This window comes from Cricetulus griseus, assembly GCF_003668045.3.
Source record: "Cricetulus griseus strain 17A/GY chromosome 1 unlocalized genomic scaffold, alternate assembly CriGri-PICRH-1.0 chr1_0, whole genome shotgun sequence".
In the NCBI taxonomy this organism is placed as follows: Eukaryota; Metazoa; Chordata; class Mammalia; order Rodentia; family Cricetidae; genus Cricetulus; species Cricetulus griseus.
This window is the reverse complement of record NW_023276806.1, coordinates 90876674-90899705: the sequence shown is the minus strand read 5'-3', so window position 1 is coordinate 90899705 and position 23032 is coordinate 90876674. Positions and strand designations below refer to the sequence as shown.

At 38.5% G+C, this 23032-nt stretch overlaps 1 long non-coding RNA gene across 1 annotated transcript in view; it reads right to left on the bottom strand.

Annotated features, from left to right (window-relative positions):
- LOC107978740 overlaps nucleotides 1-23032 on the bottom strand; it is a 40455-nt gene that overhangs the window by 12551 nt on the left and 4872 nt on the right. Inside the window, exon 2 of the long non-coding RNA XR_003480363.2 lies at nucleotides 21330-21749. This is a non-coding gene — a long non-coding RNA (uncharacterized LOC107978740). The remainder of the gene's footprint in view (nucleotides 1-21329; nucleotides 21750-23032) is intronic.

The following is a 23032-nucleotide window of genomic DNA, read 5'->3' as shown; positions in this document are numbered from 1 at the left end:
AAACACTCGCAGATAACCCTACCTGTTCTCATCAAATTCATGGCCTCTTTTTTCACAGATACTATGATTTTTATGTATGTAGTGAGCATATCCATGTAATATATATATATATATATATCATATATATATAAATGATATATAAATCATGTATTTTGTATACATATATTAGTAAATATAATCTGTTAAGTCCATAATGTTACTTGTATGTATGTTTTCTGGGTTGAACAGTTTTGAAACCTCAAGCTAGCAATCCACTTTCATATTCTATTACTTACTTTTTTCTTTGAGATTAAAAAAAGTCTTTTGAAAGAAAACCTAATAGTGAGATAACACTTTGTGATGATTAACTTTTATAACTCTTACAATATACAAGGAACTTTAGAAGTGACTCTGGCAGAGATTTGTATTGTGACAGGAAGGAAATGGCTGCCTTGTTTTACTTTTCCATGATGAATAGCAAGAGAAAAGGGAGCAGAAGAAGCAGCATGTGATGCGCTGTGGGTCTGCTAAGTGCAGTACAACTGCCAATTGTTAAGGAGCCAGCAAGTCCACGGAGTGAGTTCAGCCTTCCTGGGATTCTAGTTCCCATGAATCTTTTGGCATGCCTTTGCTTCTCTTTCCTGCCTTGACCCTAAAGGGATGTTACAAAGCTGCTTGATATCAAGAATTGAAATTTCTGAATATGCTAGCATATGGAAGGTGTACTAATTTAACCCAGTATGCCAGCATGTATCTAATCTTGTTCTAGTCTTCCTTACAGGTGTGCAACCTTGTAATGCAGTCTTATGTGGTCATAAAACAATGAATCTTTCATTAATTCAGCAAAACCCTTCTTCATAAAGTACTGTGGTACAAGTGGCAGGTTTCAGTTGACCACAGGAACAGCCATCTGCCGTTGTGGTATTTGCATTATGTTATTTAGGAACTTGTTGTTCTACAAAAGATAATGTCCCCATATAAAAACACTTATCATTCTAAGTGATCCCCCTTCTCTGCTTGTTTTCTTGGTATAAAAGTAAACAGTATACATGTCTATGTTTTTGTGGCAGAGGTGAAGTTCCAATGCTTTTCTTTCTTGGCTTCTAACACTTTGTAGGAAGATTCTTGCCTAATTAGTGAGACTTTACTGCCAATATCAAGACCTCAGGAACGCCATCCAAATAGCCCATGATCTGAGGATGCCTGCCCTGAGCGAGACACAGTCTGTAGACTCAGATGCCAAGTCATGAGAATGACTCAAAGACATGCTTGTGACTCACACTTAGGAATTAGAAACACATACAGTGAAATATAAAAAGTGGACAGAAGCCAGGCAGATAAAGGTATGAAAAAATAAAAATTCACTTATCTCAGTTAAACAAAATCTGAAAAAGAGTGGATGGGAGAAATTGAACAAGAGCCCACCCCTAGATGAAGAGCCACAAACAATTAATAACTGTGGCTAGTGGGAAAATCAAACTTCTCCAGAAAGAGCCCTGTATAACCTCTGCTAGGCTATCCAATCCCAAGCCATCAGCCCTAAACATATGTGTGGATGAACAATATTCAATGAACTCATAAGATTGTATTTGTATACATATTAATATATGTATATTTAAAACAATAATAAAGAGGGAAGCCATGGATTTCGGAGGGAGACATGGGAAAATGAAGTAAATATAATACACAGATATGAAAATATGAAACTATGAAAATATTGATTATATATCCATATATAGAATTTCTGAGAAAATAATCCATGAAAGTTGTTGATCTCTTAGTCATTTACTTTAATTAAGGTTTTTTTCACATTGCAAAATGGAAAATAAAAATATGGTTGGTTGTTATTTAAACAACAAATAAAGAATAATCAACCTCTCTCATAAAAGAGCAAAACTTTCAGTTCAGCTGGGGTGTTGGGGAGAGATCAAGCAGAGTAGGAGGGAAGGCAAGCATTCTACAAAGGCCCTTACTTGTGAAGCTTCAGAGGAAAGCAAAGACTCCACTGGCCATTTATGAGATATTTTGTATGGGGTTCTGGGATAGTGGGGCTGAATCTGCACTTGTGATTAACATGAGAATGTAAGCACAAAAGTAAAGTCTTCACTCTGCTGGGCCAGTCAATGCTAGGTAGGTGGAGCTGCGAAACTGATGGTGACACAGAAGAGGCCAGCATCATTTAGGTGAGATCTTCTGGGTGTATTTCTTCAGGGTCAGGGCACAGAAACTTGTTCAGAGGGTGCCAAGGCTGTACCTTGTACTGGCAGAAGAACTTAAGAATGTTGAAGAGTTTGCCAGGTGATACTGGCCTGGAAGGGACAAAAGAGTACTAGAGAGCAGCCAAGGTTTAGCTTAGCACTGTGAGAGACCAGGAGAGGCCACTGGGAAGAAGCAATCTCGGTAGCTGTAAAAGCCCCAGGATTGAAGGGGTTATGGAGAGATGTTGAGACTTAGTGCCATGGGACAGGTAAGAGTACCTGATGAGAGCCTGGGATAGGCTGTTACTGAAGGTGCAGCCCATTTTAGTAGAGATCCCAGCATATTGGAACTGCCAGTATCATGGGATGGCCAACAAGGACAGCAGCCATCCTGTGATGTGGAGGGAGCCATCCTGAGCCCTCAAGTCAAACTGTACAGGTGGCAGGTGGCACAGCCAGAGAAATTGAGCCCTTTGGGATCCATAGGATCATGAGTGTGTACCAGCCATCCAGCACTGACCTTTTTAAATTGTGACTTTTTACATTTTACATTGATTGTGATTGTAACCTAGTTTTTCCCTCTTAGTGTAAAACAAAAAGTATTTAACTTATTTCTTCATTTTAAGGAACCACAATTGAGAGACTGAGATCTTAGACTTTGAATATTTTAGAGAAAATAGATTTTCAGAGATACTTTGGATAAATTTAAGACTCTGAAATTCTGGTTGTTTTAAAGAGACTAATGTTCATGTTTTTGTTTGTTTTTCAAGACACAGTTTCTCTGTCTAAGATCCCTGGTTATCCTGGAACTCTCTTTGTTCCAAACTCTCTTTGGTCTCAGGCTGAGTTCAAACTCACAAAGATCTGCCTGACTCAGCCTCAAGTGCTGGCATTAAAGGCATGAGCCACTACACCCACCCAACCTGTGACTGAACTTCTAAAGACTATGGAACTTTTAAAAGTTGGAATGTTTTTCATTGTGATATTGATATTGATGTTAATATGAAATCTTGGGGAAGAGCAAGAAATAAAAGGTAATATGATGTTTTTGTATGCCGAGTTGACAAGGGGTCAATTGTGCTGTTACTTGTCAACTTGAGACACGCCTAGACAGAGGTAGCAAGACAGACTTTTAATTAAGAAAACACCTCCATAAGATTGTCCTGTAGGTGAGTCTGTGGGGCATTGTATTGATTAATGATTGATGTGGGAGGACCATCCCATGACAGGTGGTGTCTTCCCGGGCAGATGATTCTGAGCTGTATAAGAAAACAGGCTGAGCAAGCCTTGGAGAGCAATCTAGCAAGCATCACTCTTCTGTGTTGTTTGCTCCAGTTCCTGCCTCCAAGTTTCTTCCACAACTTACTCTCAGCAATGGACTGTTAATTAGTTGAAATAAATCCTTTCCTCCCTCTTGGTCATGATGTGTACCAAAATAACAGAAACCCTAGCTAAGATACCTTCTAAAGTAGTCTTCCCAAGTCCTCATACACATTGGCATTCTAATTGATTTTTACTAAATAAATGGTCACAACTTGAATTAGTCACTTGTTAATAAGTTTTTTCTTCAAGTTGAAGAGAATATCATCTGTCTTCTTGGGCCCCACATCCTATGCCTCATAGAGTTTGTTCAAAGGCCATGACTCAAAACTATTAAGACATGATTGGATTTAAATTTTAATTATTAAACAAAAATTATAGCATGTAATAAAATAGTTGGCCTGTGAGCAACACAGATTAATTTCTATTGAATCAAGAGTGACTTCTCAAAACATTTGCCAGTGTGTTTTATTTTACGTATGTCCTGCTTTTTTGGAGGGGGTATGGCAATGTTAATTTATTCACACGCAGCTTTCATTCATCTCTGGAGTTAGGGTAGGAGCTGAGTACAAGATGACATAATGAATATGACTAAGACAGATTTCCTGACCCAGCAGTTAAACAAGAAGCTATTTGTTGGATGTACCATTTTCACTGGCAAAGTGCATATCCCTCTTACCATTTCGTAATTTGCTCCAGAATCTCTCTTTCCTTCTTAGTTCTAAGAGATATGTAACCGCAGAGGGACTTAGAGGAAGAATAATTGTGTCTTAGGGAAGAACTTTGGCCTACCACATACTTTGCTCTAGTTGGGGTCAGGAAAAAGATCAATACCTAATTGTGTTGCTTAGCTGTTGCTGAGACTTTAAAAAAATTTAATGGGCACAAATTAACCAAACAAGATTTCTAATTCGCCTTTGTTATGCCACAAGGATGAAGAAACTAAGGATGAAAAATAGGCTGATGGTCCAACCCCACCTGCTGTTAATAAGTAGGACACTTGAGGAAGATGAAGGACTTATCCGACCTGTGTTCCTTCCCTTTAGGAAAGCAAAAATCTCACCCCTAGCAGTGAAAAGAATTCATCTCTTTGTCTAGGGCTCTGTTTTCCCATAGAAAAACCTTTTTCAAATAAAATCATTCAAATAATTACAGATCTTAGGAATAACAAATTATTAAGTAGAAAATTACTATACTTCTAAAATAAGTATTACCTTATGTATGTTTCATCCAACTTCAACTGGGGACTAATAACTTAATGTGAGCTTCCTTCTCTTTATGTCATTTGAAACACTGAACTTATGGTAAAATGCCAGCAAGTTTCCATTTTAGGTTTAAATTAGAAGTAGCTGTTATTTCAAAGAGTCCCATTTTCAGTCATTAAAGGTTCAGGGCACGTTATGCAGTAATAGAAGAGATGTTATTGGAGGTTATAATGCACAGCTTCCCTAGTGCCCTGTTACCTCTTGTAAGCCTCAGGCTAAGAAATTCAACTAACTTTAGTATAATTTAAGATTATTAACAAAAATTGTCCCCTCTACAAATTTTTCATGAAAGGCTAAAAAAATTGAGGTTGAAATATTAAACCCAGATTTCTCTCATTGTCCTTTTTGAAGTTTTATTCTGACATGCTAGTCTCACAAAATGTAAGCATTTCAATATTTATTTGATAATTTAAATTATTTTGATTAACAATATTTGCATTTCACCCTGTTTTTTGCATAGCATAAAAATTTGAAAAGAGAAGCACAGGATCATCAGAAATGTATTTGAAAGACAACTTTTAAAACATAATGAATTATAAACTTAATCATACAATGATTAATATCTTTGCTAAGCCAGAGTACACAGATGGAACTTTTTTTTCCAAAGATAACAAAGCCATCACTCACTGTATAACCTCATTGTGTTGTTATCACATAATTTCCTCATGTCTGTGAATGAACTCAAGACCAACAGATATTTACAAATAATGGCTTTCTGGATAAATTGTTTGCCTGCCTGTAATACCAGTACCCAGAAAGTAGAACCAGGTGATCCTCCCAGTAGACTGACTAGTAGACAAGCCTAAATCAGAAAGAGACCGTCCGTGCTTCAGTATATATGGTAGGAAGTGATCAAGAAAATCACATCAATCTTGTCTTGACACTCATGCATACACATCACACCCATACACGTGTAAAAAATATTATAACATGTGGAAGTCTTCAAAGTGATATACATCATAACATGATGAATTCACCGGCAAGACACTAAGGTAGACTTTTATCATAAATTTTCTCATTTATTCTTAAACTCTTCAGTGATGTTCAGCAATATGACTTTATTCTAATTGCTGAAAATTACTGAATTTCATTTTAAATGTCCAAGTAAATTCAGTTATTATAAACAACACGAACATTTATCTCAATACTTTTACATGTGTTACGCTAGAGAATATGTTAGCTTTTAATGCTACATCTTTTACTATAAAAAAACTACACAATGCAGATTGCAGGCTTTCTTGGAGAGGTACACAGGAAATACATGCAATTGAAATGTCAGTTTCTTCAAAGCACCTGACTAAAATGAAGTATTCATTAAATTTCCAAGTGATGGGATGAATGCAATTACAAGACACCAGCATTTTAGATTCTGCACATCAGTTTTTACACATCAGTCATGACAGTGACCCCCAGATAGGAAATATTCCCTCCTCCTTTAAGGTATGAAAATTGAGGGTCAGAGAGATAGGAAAATTGTGTTAAATCTCATAACAGATTCTAGCTCCAGTTGAGACTTAACCTTCAGATCTTTCTATTCAGTTCTCATCCACACTAGATTTCTGTTCCCCTGCCCCAAGGTTTAGTATATTTGGTCAAGCAGAGCAATCAGAGATCACAGGAACATAAAGGTATACAGGAATGATTCCAAGCCAAAGAACCTGTTCCATCTTCTGTGGGAGTCTAAAAAAATGAAAGAATGTTATACTATGACTGCATTCTGGTAATGAGACTTCAAACAATTAATCCAACTGCACACACATACACACAAAAAGGTAGACAGAACAGAACCACAGTAGAATTTCTCTGCTCACATGAGAACTGAATTGCACAGTAGCGAGGAATGCTGAGTTATTTTACATGACATTGGATATTTAGTATCAGGCTGCCATTGAAGCTCATTTAGTCCCTCATGAACTATGTAAATTAGAAAACATGCTCAATTTCAATTCATCTATTTTTCAGCTATTTTATTGTACATAGATGAAACTCTCATTTGAATTGTTTTTGTAAGAGATGAAATATGCCAAATTCTAACCTGAGGCCAAAGAACACTATTACTATAACTTGAAGAGATTGTGTAACATCCACACTGTCCTTAGAATTGATGGCGTTATTCCAGGCCAAACTCAAGTCAAAACTGAGTATCCCTCTTCCAATTATGTACTGCTACATTCTATAAAATATAATCATTTGACCATCAAAGTTAAAATCAATTATAAATGAAAATACAAGAAGCATTGCCCTAGATGTGCAATTATAAAAGACATCAGTAGCTGATACAAGTTGTTTATGCCTCCTTTCCCTCAGTTTCATAATTGGATGGAGTGTGAGACTAAATAGTAATCCCCTCAAGATATGCAGATTCAATCTGGAGTACCTGTGAGTGTCAGTTTTAAGTAGAAATAGCTTTTTTTCAAATATTATGGAGATCTTGGTATGACAGATTATTCACTCACATCCTGCTAGACCGTCAGTGTAGAACTAGGCTCCACATGAAGGAATTTTGTAAAATCAGGAAGCAGTGTCACTATTAAACCCAGTAGTTACACTACTGGCCAGGCACCATGAAAAGTAATCATAGATGCCAGAGAGACAAGCAAATGGACTCCACTCAATCTTCACAGAGAGTGTGGACAACTAGGTTACAGACACAAAAAGCTAACACCATAATTCAAACTTCCAAAACTTGAAACAAATTAATGATTGTCCTTTCAATCACCAACTTTATGCTACATCTCTTTTTTTATTTAGATTATTTAATTACTACTCTTATTTATATATCCATCCCCCTATTCCCTCACCCTCCCATGCTCCCGTGTTCCCTACCAACCCCCTAACCAATCCCCCAACTCCTCCCCAGGGATAGTGAGGCGCTCCATAGGGGACCTTTAAAGTCCCTCCATAGGGAATGGGCTCCCAAAGTCCATTTGTGCTCTAGGGATAAAGACTGGCTCCACTGTTAGAGGCCTCATAGACTGTCTTGGTCTTCGAGCTGGCACCCACATTCAGAGGGCTTGGTTCAGTCAAATGCTGTTTCCCCAGTTTTATGACTAGGGTCTCCATGCTCTCACTAGGTCAGGTCAACTGTTTCTGTGGGTTTCTGCAGCACTGTCTTGGCTCCTTTGCTCATCCCTCCTCCCTCAACTAGATTCCAGGAGTATGGTTCAGTGCTTAGCTGTGGGTGCCCATTTCTGCTTCAAACAGCTACTTGAGGAAGGCTCTAGGAATGGTAACCAAGGTAGACATCAATCTCATTATAGGGGAAAAGCATCAATGGCATAGTCTACACCACTGCCTGAATTCTTGGGGTCATCCCTGTGGATCCCTTAACATTTTGCTTGTGCCAGACTTCTCTCCAAACCTGTACTGCCTCCCTCCATCAAGGCATCTCCTTTCTTGCCCCCCTCTATTCTTCCCCTGTCTCAGTCATCTTGTTCTCCTCCCCCCTTCCCTTCTTCCCTTCCTACCTCCTTCCTCTCCTCCCCCTGCTACCACTTTGCTCAGGGGTTCTTGTCCCCCTCCCCTTCTTCACGGGACTATGCAATCTTCTCTTGGGGTCCTCCTTGTTTCCTAGCTCCTCTGGCAGAGTGGATTGTAGACTGGTTATTCTTTGCTGTATGTCAAAAAATCACATGTGAGTGAGTACATACCATCTTTATCTTTTTTGTGACTGGGTTACCTCACTCAGGATGGTTTCTTCTAGTTCCATCCATTTTCCTGCAAATTTCAAGATTCCATTGTTTTTTTGTTCTGCTGAGTAGTAGTCCATTGTGTGAATGTACCACATATTCTCTATCCATTCTTGAGTTGAGGGGTATCTAGGTCACCTCCAGGTTCTGGCTATTACAAATAATGCTGCTATGAACATAGTTGAACATATGTCCTTATTGCATGAATGTGCATTTTTTGAGTATATGCCCAAGAAAGGAATTGCTGAATCTTGAGGTAGACTGATTCTCATTTTCCTGAGAAACTGCCATACTGATTTCCAAAGTGGTTATACAAGTTCATACCCAACAGCAATGGAGGAGTGTTTCCCTTTCTCCACATCCTCTCCAGCATAGACTGTCATTGGTGTTAGTAGGAAAGGTAGGATCAATATAGTAAAAATGGAATCTTATCAAAAACAATCTACAGATTCAATGCAATTCCCATCAAAATCCCAACACAGTTCTTCACAGACTTTGAAAGAATGGTACTCAACTTCATATGGAAAACCAAAAAAACCCATGATAGCCAAGAAAACCCTATACAATAAAGAAACTTCTGGAGGCATCACCATCCCTGACTTCAATGCTTATTATAAAGCAATAGTCCTGAAAACAGCTTGGTATTGGCACAAAAATAGACTGGTTGACCAATGGAATTGAATTGAAAACACAGATATGGACCCACACACCTACGAACACCTGATTTTTGACAAAAAATGCTAAAGTTATACAATGGAAAAAGAAAAGCATCATCAACAAATGGTGTTGGCATAACTGGTTTCGGACATGTAGAAGATTGCAGATAGATCCATATCTATCATCGTGCACAAAACTTAAGTCCAAATGGATCAAAGACCTCAACATAAATACAGCCACAGTGAACTTCCTAGAAGAGAAAGTAGGTGGTACCCTCAAACAAATTGGTACAGGAGACCACTTTCTGAACATAACACCAGTAGCACAAACATTGATACCGACAGTTAATAAATTGGGCCTCCTGAAACTGAGAAGTTCCTGTAAGGCAAACGACAGAGTCAGCAAGACAAAACGCCAGACCACAGAATGGGAAAAGATCTTCACCAACCCCACATCTGACAGAGGACTGATCACCAAAATATATAATGAATTCAAGAAGCTAGCCACCAAAACACCAAACAGTGCAATTAAAAAGTGGAGTGCAGAACTAAATAGAGAATTCTCAACAGAGGAATCTACAATGGCTGAAATACACTTGAGAAAGTGCTCTACATCCTTAGCCATCAGGGAAATGGAACTCAAAAACATTCTGAGATACCATCTTACTTTTATCACAATGGCTAAAATCAATATGCTGTATCTCTTAAAGGAGCCACAGTAAAATTAAAAGCTAATAAAAACAAAAGGAAAAAAAAACTAACACAGATGAGGGGCACAGTTAGAAGAGGAGACCAGTTTTAAGCTAACCAGGGTTAGCTTAAAATATATAGTCATGGTTTGCATTGCCTTGTCAAAGAGCAGTGAGAGTAAACACTTGTTAAACGTCCTGGAAAATCAAATACAAAGAGAGTATCAATGTATAGGAGCAAGATTCCAGCCCTGTTTATTTAGGGGTCCTATTATCAAATTTTCTTAGAGATTCCCCCTTACTATACATCTAGATGCCTATAGACTCATTATTTCCACCTCTGCTATATTTTCTTATGAATAAGCTACTGCTTTAGCTGTTCCTTTTCTGATATTAAACAATATTTTGGAAGAGTGTGTGTGTGTGTGTGTGTGTGTGTGTGTGATTGTATTGTTTTGGTTTGAATATGAAATATATCTCACAGCTTTATTATTTAAACGCTTTCTTCTTATGGTTGACACTATCTTTGGAAGGTTATGGGAATTTGGAAAGTGATACTTAGCTGGAGGAACACAGCAGGTCATTGAAGTGAGATCCTCTGCGGTCAGGTTCCACCATTTCCTGTCTTTCTCTTTGTTTTCTGGCCCATGGTGATGGAAATGGTCTCTGCCAGTAGGCACTAAGGGTTTTCACCGTCCTTTTTCTATTTTGATAGATGGCACCATAAGCCAAAAACATTCCTTTGTCTCTTAAGTTGTACCTATCAGGTATTGTCATGATGACACAAAATAGAAAGATAGTTGCCACTCTTTAAATTTCAGGGTAGAGGGATAAGCCTACCTATCTCTACTCTACCCTCCTTTCACTCAGTTCTCTTGTCAATTAGCACCAGCATACATCAACTTCTTTCTATATAATCAGATGATATTGCATTAAAGAATTAAGTCAACAGTTTGATGTAGGCTTTGATATCTGTGAGGTTATTATAGTGAAGTAAATTCAAAGGTATTGCATTCATTCCACATTAGTCCAGAGACATAAAAGAGTTCACACATTACACTTGCTTCTTTTTTGTAGGACAGTCAGACTCCTTGGGACTTGTTTCCATATCATTTTCAAAAGATGTGTGGTCTAAGTGGAAACAGTAAGAATAGAATGGCAGAAATGTCTAAGGTACAAATATGATTGTTTATATAAAATCAGTGTTATATAAACCAGTCGCTCAGAGTCAACTCAAAATTTCCCCAGATAATTTAATATTCTGATAGAGTAACTGTTCTTCAGAATGCATCTGGTAGCTGGTGTTAGCAAATGGCAATACCTATTTCTCCCTCAAAGTTATAATTCAATTTTCTTTTGGAAAAAGGTGTTCCGATTAATTAAAGATTAGCAATGTGCCAATTTGTTTTCCCTGCCAAAATGTGACTATAGGCAGTGCCACATGCCTGCAATTCCAACACTTGGGAGGCAGAGACAGGGGGCAGGTTGCAGCTAGGCTACATAGCCTATCAAGCTAGGAGAGGTACAGCATGAGGTCACTGTAAAAATAAAAGTGTGTATGAAACTTATCATTTCTAAAGAGTCTATTAGTTACATGGGGCCATTAACTGAAGAAGAGAGAAAGTGGACTCAGATGCGACCAGTGCAAATCAGTGGTCAGTCAAGAGTTCCTGGGGCTAGATCATTGGCCCAGCAATTAAGAGGACTTGTTGCTTTTCCAGAGGACCTAGATTTGGTTCTCTGCACCCACATGGTGACTGACAGCAATCTGTGACTACAGTTTGAGAAGATGCAACACCCTCTTCTGATCCCTGAAGGCACCAGGAATGCACAAACATATACACAGGCAAAATAACCACACCCATAAATTACATAGATCTAAAAAAAATGAATTTAAATGCTTGTTGCATAGATGCTGGCTCTTGGCAAAGGTAGAAGAGAATTTTACTAATGTATAACCACTCTGGCAGGCATGATGGGACTGAAAATAGTTAGGGATCTCCTCTCAACTCAGAACTATTTTATTATTTAAAATGCAACCAAACAACAGAGAAAAACAAAATCTAGTTAGATTTTTTTAAAGTGTACCTACAGTAAGATAGCTTCACTGTGACTATCCACAAGGTCTTTTAGTACTCCTATGTATGTGCAACTCCTCCTTGGCCAAGTGTTATCAAGCAATGCCTGCTGATAATTATGGCTAAGTCATTTTCCTAACTTTTCTAAGATGAGAACCAAATGCAGAAATTCTTCCAATATTCATTTAGCAATGAATTAGTTACAACAACTTTCTTCTATATGATCTTCTATGTACCTTAGCTTTCTTGATGCAAATTAACTGATTTCTCACTGAGTCTCAGACACACAATCCTGGTACTCTATTCTCCATTCTCTTGAGACATGAACTCTATGTCTTCCTTTGTCATAATTTACTCTCTCATTTTACTACATTTTCAGTAGCATCTAGAAAAAATATTCCAGGAGAATTATTTTTAAGACATTGTATTTCTGAAATAGGTTCATTCCCCCCTTAGATCAGTCGTGGTTTGAGGGAGATGGGATTGTAAGTGCCAAGCCATTTGCTCTAATCAGTGCAGCTACTGATAAGGTCAATGTTTTCCCTGCATGAGTGATGTTCCCACTGCTGGAGAATCCTATGAACTCTTCTTCTTATCTTGTTTTCTGGACTTTGGTTAAGAGCTGGGTCTTCTTTAACCTGGTGCTGATCATTCCATACTCTCTTTGGTGCGGGCTGTCATCATTTTCTGTCTCCACCCCTCCTTTATTCTGTTGTCACCAACCTGAATACTTGATGCTTATTGCTGGACATGGGCAAACATCATTAATTTTATGCTCTTTTCTTTTACATTCCATAACTTTGTCTTTTTTGTCCTTGCCTGGATGATATTCTTTGAATAATGTCTAAAGAATTACAGAAAATCTTAATGAGTGCACTTATGTAGAATATCTGAGTGAATTTAATTTTTTCTGTGGTGTTATATTTCTTTTTAATTTTTAAAAGGTATGTAAGTGTTGTGCATGTGTGTCTTTGTGTATATGCATGTGGGCATGGAGGACAGAGGTCAAACAAGTCAGGTGTATTCTCTATTTCCTCCACCTTGTTTCTTAAGAAATTCCTTCTTGGAACCCAGAAATCACAAATTAGTTAGGCTGCATGGGCATTGAGCTTTGAAATCTGTCTCTATCCATCCCTAATACTAGAGTAATGTATGTGTGCCAAAACATTCTGCATTTGCATAGGTGGTGGGGGTCTTAACTCAAGTCCTCATATGTGCACAGCAAAGTCTTTCCCTGTATGTTCTGTAGTACACTATCTTCCATTACTCACTAATGCTATTGTTTGTGCCTTTACACTGTGACTTTCCCTTCACTGTCTTTGTCCTTTTCCCTTATCTTTACCAATCACTTTTGTTGATTCACTGGAGTTCATCATGTCTATCCTTTGTTTCAGAATAAAGCTTTCTTTGTGTAATGCATAGCCCTGGCTACATATTCACATTTAAAACCAAGGAACAATAGAACCCAGAAATGTTTTCTGGGTGTCAGAGTTGAGTTGAAGGAAGGGTCTTTTGAGGCATCCACTTGCAGTAGATACTGAGGTCTGAGAAGGGATGAGGGGTTTAATGTGGCCTTTTGGGGTGTGGTCAAGAGGCTCCATAGGTTCATTCTGTAGTTTACTAATTAGCCTTCAGGATGTGAAACCTGACACCACAACATTCTCCATTTCACCCAGGAAGACTCCAAGATCACAGTTTGAGCTGAGTGTTAGTACTGAGAGGAGGAGAGCCTGGGGAAGGATGTTTTCTACTTAAACTGAATAAGGTGGAGACACAAAATTCCAAACCTGGGGTTCCCATCCTTTACCATAACTTTCTTTTTTAATTTAAATTAAAACAAGCTTCTTTTACATGTCAATCTAAGTTCCCTCACCCTCCCTCCTCCCATGCCCCCCATTGGACCACCCTATCCCAACCCCTTTCTGCTCCCCAGGAAGGGTGAGACCTTCCTTGGGGGATCTTCAAAGTCTGTCATATCATTTGGAGGCCTAAGCCCTCCCCAGTGTGTCTAGGCTTCAAGAGTATCCCTCTATAAAGAGACGGCTCCCAAAGTTCATTTGTGTACTAGGGGTAAATACTGATTCACTACCAGAGGCCCCATAGATTGTCCAGACCTCCAAACTGACTTCTCCCTTCAGGGGGTCTAGAACAGTCCTATGATTGTTTCCCAGCTATCAGTCTGGGGTCCATGAGCAACCCCTTGTTCAGGTCTGTTGTTTCTGTGGGTTTCTCCAGCATGGTCTTGACCCCTTTACTCATCACTCCTTCCTCTCTGCAACTGGGTTCCAGAGTTCAGCTCAGTGTTTAGCTGTGAATGTCTGCATCTGCTTCCATAAGCTACTAGTTGAAGGCACTAGAATGGAATATAAGGTATTCATCAATCTCATTATTGGAGAAGGGCTTTTAAGGTAGCCTCTCAACTATTGCTTAGATTGTTAGTTGGGGTTGACCTTGTAGATCTCTGGATATTTCCCTCGTGCCAGAATTCTCTTTAAAACTATAATGGCTCCCTCTATAATTGTATCCCTTTTCTTGCTCTCCTCCATTCCTCCCTTGACTACATCTTACTGCTCCCTCCTGTCCTCCTCTGCCCTCCCCTTCTCCCTTTCTCTTTCTTCTAACTCCTTCGCCCTCCCCCCATGATCCTTTACCATAACTTTCAATCAACCCTCTAGTCTCATCCATTTTTCTACTTCTATCTTCCAAATTGGTAATTCCTACTTTTTAAAAAAAAAATCTATTTGCTTCTTGTGTAAGTGATGAGCTTCAAAATTTATCTCTCTTCTCTTTCAAATTTAATTCCCTCATCTGTTAATGTTGCACCCTTCATTTTTTATCGCTCATGAGTTTTTTTTTTAATTTTAGAGCTTTATCAATCATAAATATATTGGAAAGAAAAGGAGGAAGGGTGGCTTGAATAATAAATTTCCTCTACAAGCCTATATTTGAACACTTAGTGCCCAGTTGGTAGCACTGTTTGGGAGAGTTAAGAGGTGCGGATCTGTTGAAAAAGTGTGTTACCAGGAGAGGACTTTGAGATATCAGAGCCTTGCCCCACTTCCTGCCCTCTTTCCTCTTCTTCCTGCTTGTGACTGAAGATATGATTGATCTCTCTGCCACCTGTTCCTGTCCCATGCTTGCCTCATGCTGCCATGCTTCCCTGTCACAATGGATTCTTATCACCCTGGAATAATAATAAGAAAAAAAAAGCAGTTTTTTTTTCTGTAAATTGCCTTGGCTATTGTGTTTTATCACAGCAATAGAAAGTAACTAATACAGAAGATATTCATAACATTGGAAGGAATCCACAAAAATAATTTTAACAGTAACTATTGTTGAATTTTTAAAGCACTATTTTAGGGCAATTTGATGCTCACAGCCATACTGACCCTGAAGCAACGAGTTTCCATATGCCTTCTCAGCCCACATATAATGCCATCCACAATCAACATCTTGCTCCAGAATAGGATGCTTGTTATATATGATGAGTCTGCAATGGTTGAAGCATCATTATCACTCCAAGTCTCTAGTGTACATTAGAGTTCACTCTCTGTTAGTGTAGTGCATTGGAAAATATCTATAATGACATATATCTACCAGCACAGCATCGCATGACATAGATTTACTGCTATAAAAATCCTCTATGCTCTGAGTTTTTAGCCTCCCACTTATTCTTAAGGCCTGACAAGCATTGTTTTGCTGGTTTTGGAATGTTACACAACTCATGGTATGTAGCATTTTTGATTGGCATCTTTCACTTATTATTCATTTTATCTGATGATCCTCCATATCTTTCCATGGCTCAGCATCTGATGTTTTTGAATTACTAAACAGTATTGGCTTTGTGTATCTTTCATGTTCTCTCCATTCTGGTAGGTATGAAGTGATGCTTGGAATCAAAGTTCTTGAAGACAAATGACCCAGGACATGTTTTCATGTTCTTACTTGGCAACAGCACATCTATTTTGGTGAGCTATAAACCCACATATTTTAAACATTTTACTTGGTTTATTGGCTTTCTTATTGTCAAGGGTTAGTTTTTGCATGCCACACAGAACAACTTCATTACACATCTCTTTGCAAATATTTTCTCACATACTTGTCTTATTTTGACTGGCTCTCTTGGCAGGATCTTTAGCAGAGCTGAAACCTAAGTGACAAGGCCTCATAATGTTGACCAAGAACCCTTCCAGCTTAGTACAGATCTCCTGGGATCAAGTCATGTGGCCTTCCCATTTCACTCTGCCTGAGACCACTATGTACACCACTCCTTCCGAACTTAATTTTAACGATATTTGTAATATCAACTATTTCTTTCATGACTTGGGTTTCCAATGTTGAACCTTAACATGGGTCACTAAACCCAAATAAATTTCTTCTGGATTAACTCTAAAAATATTTCATGTTTTACATTCTGGAATTACATTAGGTTCATGACCTCTAGGGTCAAATAAGTAGGATCTATGTCTAGGTACTTTTTTTCCTCATGTGTATATGTACGTCAATAGAGCAGTATTGTTGGTTTGTTGAGAAACTATTTTTGTAGAGCAAAACAGAAATATCTTAAAACCTAACTGAGGAATATACAAACAATAGCAAAAGACAGACAGACAGACAGACAGACAGACAGATAGATGAGAGAGAGGAAATTAAAATAGAAAATATGAAACAAAGTAATATTTTTAGAGTGAATATCTGGCACAGCTGCATTAGTTTGAAAGAGGAAACCTCATACTCCCTGGCTGTAGTAGGTTCCATCTTGGTGCTGCACGGAGGAAGGGCAAGTGGCAGCTGTTAGGTCTCTGTAGCCTCAGTATTCCTTGGGCTTCTCCTGAGGAGGGATGTTGTTAGTCCTTTTCTGGTGGTCCCACAGACACCCCCTCTCTACTTTGACCTCTGCTGAGCCTTTAGGTCCTGTTTGTGTGAGTAGGGGCACATTGCTCTCTCCTGTGCAGCTAGTTGTCGCCCACATTGTACCTGCTTTAGAAGATTTTAAGCCAGCACTCCTTCCTGCTTCCCTGTGGAGATCTCCCTCTGTTTAATAAGGTCATTTATAGACCTTGTCTCTTGTAAAGAAAGAGCTTGCTATATATCACTTTGACTGTTTTCTTTCACCGAGTTTAATGGTATGACTTCTAATAAACCATCTTACCTGGAAGTCCTGACATTAATATTTTAGTGAAAATTTTATTATTATATGATAAAATTCAATGTGGCTGTTGCAGTAAATTACCGGACCATCCTCTGAGAAGACCATGATGCTGAGAAGGACAAGGGGATGAACCCCTCTGGAGACAGTTTCAGGGAACAGAGTCTGCTTTATTGCATGTGAACAAATACTTATATAGAGGAAGCCTATCAACTGTGATTGGTTAGCACATTCCCTGGGATTGGACAGTGAGCACTCATACCACCAGGGTCTCTATTCAAAAGAAGCATGTTGAAGGAAACATGGAAAGTACAGACACACCAGCAGGCCAGCTACACACTTACTGACACTACTTCTGGGAACACTCAGGAGCATGGTGTGTTATGATTGTTACTTAGAAGCACAGTGGGCCACATCATGCCTACATTTTCTCCTACCAACATATATAAGCTATGTGATTCCTTATGCATTACTCTATTCATTAAATATTTGTTGAGTGAATTAATGTAATTTCTCATAAAAATTATTGTGTACAATAAGGATCTTATTTTGAATTTGCTCTCATAACAATCCTCTATTTTATTGATACCCACCACAGATCATTTTTTAAATCCCTGGATTAAAGGAGAAGTGAGATAAATCCACCCCTTCCACCCCCAAAAAAACTTATTTGGAAAAATTAGAAGAATCTTTGTTTAAAATACAAAGCAATAAAAGCTTGCAGAAAATTAAATATGTTTCTTTCCTCTTTCTCCTCACCAGTCTCCAGCCACAGGGATAGTGTTTCTAATGGAAGCTCTTGTCAGACAAAATGAAAGGAGAGAGTCTCAGTTCTTACAAACCATCTTTGGAATATGAAAGCTTTCAATATTACAGGGAAGTCAATGGATGAAAATGAACAGTTTATTTTTCAACGCAAGGAAACACAAGATAACACAAAGTACTATGTGTGCTTATTTTCAGTTTGAAAAATGAATAAAATTAAAAAGACAGGACAGAGAAAGTAGTAAATGTTACAAAGATCAAGAATCCAAAATGTTACAAAATATCCAGAGACTATTTATTACCCATACAGAGGGTTAGGGTGGAAAAGAGATGATTTGTGGTCATTAGGACAAGTCTTAAAAAAAACTTAGTGAATGAGTTAGAGAATGTGAAATTTTTTGACCACAGAAAACAGTGGGAAAGCCTCATAGGAAAAAGAAAGAATAAAACAAAGTTGTGTTCTGCCTAGACTCCTATAATCTACTTCCCTGTTATATTTCAAAGGGAATAGCCTGTGGCAGAATAATCCAGGTTCTATGTTATTAAGTATTTATAAAGTTAATAGTAAAATCCCATGCCGAGAAACACTTTTGTGAGATGCTATATAAAGGGTTTGTAATTGACTGGGTAGAGAACAATCTCAAAGACCTACACAGCTTTGTTTCAAAGCAATATGTGTTAAAAAGACTTTTTAAAAATTTGCATAGCATTGGCTTTTTCAAACAACTCACAGTGGAAGTCCATTACTCAGTCCTCAAAATATCTTGAGATGAGTGGATACAGAAGGGAATGCTCATGATTTACACAGAGAGATTTCATGCTCATGGCAAGCAAGAGAAACATAAGGCTAGTGTCTGGAATAGAATCTGCTCTTACAACCTTGGGGCATTTATGGGTAAAAGGCTTGAGATCCAGATAATATTTGTTCTGTTAGTCTTGAAAAATATTCCAACTTTAACCATATATTATTCGCCTTGTTAACTCTCTAAAATAGTGTCATAGATGAAATGACACAGGAGTTCATATTGCTGGGTCAAGGAGCAAAGTTTGAGTCATTAAATTAAAATAGAGAACTACTAGCCCAGCATTGGCAGTCTGTCCTCTAAGCATAGCATGTCATATTGTTCTGTTACTTCATATGCATAGCACTAAGTTGCTTACCCACCTAGTGAAAGGAACTGTTCCACCTTAGAAGGCTAATTGACCCAAGGAGAGACAAAAAATGCAATCTTCTTTCTACTTCTTAATTTCTTGATTTAACCCCATTAAAAAGAAGCCCTTGCAATGATCTCTGCTCCTGTGATACTTTCAACCCAAGGAATCCTATATCCTTATTGTCTTAATTCCTGTTCCCATTGCTGTGATAAAATAGTCCTCAAGGAATGGAACCTAAGGGAAGAAGGATTTATTTGGCTGACAATTCCAGGTTACAGTCCATCATGGCAGGGAAGTTGTAGCAGCGATGCCTAAAGAATACTGGTCACATTACATCCACAGTCAAGAGAGCAATGAGTTAATGCATTCATGCTAAGGCTCAGTTAAGTCACTCTTCTTCATTCACTCTTGCACTCAGGCCTTGAATTGGTTCTACCACATCCAGAATGATTCTTCCTAGATCAATTTACCTAATTAAGAAAATTCCATCTTGATCCCTAATTAAGAAATCCATCATCCAGGTAACTAACAATGACCATCAAACTCATAATATAAAATTCAGCAAAACAATTTATCTCTGTGTTTTAATGCTTCTGCCACACACAGAACATCTATTCAATATGTAGCTACTGTCATAAACAACAGTATAAATTCCTTGTTTGCATAAATGTATTCATCTACTGAAAATTCACATGGCTCTGAAAATTGGGTGCTTACATTTTCTTTTCTTTCTCTTTTCTAGGATTGTTTTACTGCTGTGAGATAAGTCTTCTGTATGCTGTTATTGTTTTATTCCCATTGGTTAATAAAGAAACTGGTTTGGTCTATAGCAAAGCAGAATAATGCCAGGTGGGAAAGTCAAACTGAAAATACAGGGAAGAATAGAGGAGTCAGAGAGATGCCAGCCAGATGCTGGAGGAGCAAGATGTATTAGAGCACAGGTAAAGCCATGAGACACGTGGCCGAACAGATTAATAGAAATGATTTAATTTAAATGTAAGGGCTAGTTAGTAACAAACCTGAACTATAGGCCAAGCAGTTTGTAATTAATATTAAGCCTTTGAGTAATTATTTAGAAGCAACTGCAGGATGGAGTGGGACAGAGAAACCTCTGTTTACAGTTTACCCATCTTTCGGCAGTTTCCCTCACTTGGCACGTCTTCCTTTCTCCATCACTCATTAGTGGGCTTTTAAACTCTCTCCTGAGATTTCAGACTCATTATTAGGACTTTGATGTCTTTTTCTTTCAACAGTGCTCAATGAGTTTTTATTTAAATCTCCCCATGTCTGCTGCTTGCAGTTCCTTCCTTGTGACTTTTCCAGTTAATTTCAGATAGCTCAGTCTGACTCTTGTCCTACAATGCAGCCCAGGATGAGGACACATTTCAGCCTTACATGATTCTCTTGGACAGTTACCATGCTTCCTGGTGTTGGTCTTAGTGATGATAAACATTTAAGAAGGTTCCATTTTTTTTTTTGATATTGTGAATAGTGCTGCAATGAACATGTATGTACAAACATCATTGCAGTGTGCTAACTTAAAGTCCTTTGAATATGTACTTTAGAGTAGTGTGGCTCAGGGCACAATTCTACATGTCCCTGAAGTGTTAGTAAGAGCAGCTTGTCTTTAAATACTACTAATAATTTGTCTGATACCTAGGCTCAGCTTCTCCTTGCCATAGTTGTCTTGCAAAATGTGTTTCAAATGTAATCCCTGACAGTTGGCTATCTTCATTGGTGATGCTGAACTCTCATGGTATCTTGTTAAAGGAAACTGCAGTCTGTCTTACAGTTGTGCTTTCATGCCTGGGCAGAATTCATAGAGCATTAACCACGCCTGGCTAATGCAATCAGCACAAAGTTTTTCCATCTTGGTTTTCTACTTTCTCCTGAGGCACTCATTTTCCAAACCAAATTCAATTTCTCTGCTGCTCTGAAGCTCATGTCAAACTCCTTATTTCCAGGGATTTGGACTACTGTAAATATATCCCTGGGGTTCTTTCCAATTGGATTAATAATTAGGGTCCCACTGGCACATACGTGTCCCTAGGCTGGTTTCTGTATTGAGAGCAGAAGCTCATAACTTACCTTGATGGAAGGAAGTCTTCCATTCTCCAATCACACATGTAAAGTCTGTCTTCCTCCCGTCTTCCCTCCCTCCCTCTCTCTTACCCTCTCTTCCCCCTCCCCTCTCTCTTTCCTTCTATCCCTCCCTCCTTGCCCCTCTGTCTCCTCCCATCCTCCACCCTAGTAAAGACAAAACAGGAGAAATGACAATAAATTCTGGATTTCTCTCTGTAGTGCATCCAGGAAGCTCACTTAGTTCTCTCATTCTCCCTGAGGATTTCTACCTGGCTGCCTTCACTGGTAATGAGTGTTCACTCACCCTCTGCCAAAGGCAGTCAGTGGGTTTCCAGGGCTTGCTCTCATCTCTCCAGGAGCATTGTTTTCTCCCATAGGCACAATTCTCTGTCTCTAGGACATTGAGGAATTTGTCAAATTGAATTTCCTGAGCTTCTTTCCGTCTGAGTATCCTTTCTTCTATTTCAATCACAAGCATGGCCACAGCACTTTTTTTAAGGGAAACAATTTTAGAAGCATTCACTGCCTCAATATCTTCTTCCAGAATAAGTAGATCATGCTTCCAACTTCTTGAAATCTGTTACTTGATTCTGCGCCAAGACTCGGAGACAGCAAGAACAAAAGCCTGCTTCAGGTTCTCATGCTCACTTTCTTATCCTACTTCTACATCCTTTGAAGAAAGCCATTTTTTGCTTCTTACAAGCAAGCATCTTCTTGTCAAGACCTATCCATTAAGATAGAAAAACAAAGAACACATTACAAATAATAATCATGCCCACAATATAATACCTGCTGTTTATTTTGTACATATTGTGTGCTAGGCACAGTCCAACCACTTTACATTCTTACAGCTGGTTTGATAGAGGAATGACTTAATACAATCATCAACATAGAGCTGATTTGACAAGGTAGCTATTATTTAACTTTTAAGGGACCTTAACTGACTTCTGAATCCAGTTCTGTCTTCCTCTCTAGACTCCTGTTCTCAATAATGAGTGGATACACAAACCTCATTTTGTGTAGTAGATGGCACATAAATGTCACAATTCAAGAGTCCTGAGCCCTTAAGATATGTTAGTTTGAGATGGGAGAAGCTTCAACAAAGCAATGTCAAACAGCATCACATAAAACTTGGTATACACTGGCAATGGCAGTGGTTGGATGAGCAGCTTGAACACCAAGGGGACCTTGTTACACAAGCAAAGTCCCTTGGTCCGCACCAAGGAGACTCTACCAGACAATCTGTATTTTCACTTATGTTCAAAAAGGAATGCAGGACCTCAAGGTGAGACAGTACATCCCTTATCTACTATCACCATAATGTAGTTCCCTGGAAACAGAGCTAGGTGCCTGCTACATCAGTCATCTAGAAATGAGGATGAGTGCAAAAAGCAAACTGGCTTGAGACTCTGAGATTCAGCCCCACTTATCATTGAAAACATAAGAAGCAAATAATTATTTCTCTTCCTAAAGCATATCATCACTCCTACTTTGATTCTTTCCAAACAAAATTAATGATTTCCCATGTGATTTTTATTTAATTTTTGTTTCATTATGCTGTTACAAACAGGCAATTTGGAGTTATTTGTCTTTAACAGGTTGACTCATTGAATGATTGAATGAAGAAATCTCTTCATTACCAGGCTTACTTCTTTCTTTCTTTTTTGTTTGTTTTTTGAGACAAGGTTTCCCAGTAGCTATGGCTCCAGTCCTATAACTCATTCTATAGACCAGCTGGCCTCAAACTCACAGAGATCCACCTGCCTCTGCCTCCGGAGTGTTTGGATTAAAGGCATGCACCATCACTGCCCAGCACCCATGCTTATTTCTAGAAGAGTGTCTAAAGCTTTGCTTGTTGAAGGAAGACAATCTGGTCCTGTCAGCCATTGCATAAAAATCTTAACTAAGCCAGGCCCAGTGGTACAATCTGTAGTCTCAGCCAAGGCAGGAGGATTACTAAAAATCCCAGCTCAGACAAGGCTACTCAGGGGAAACCTGTCTCAAAAC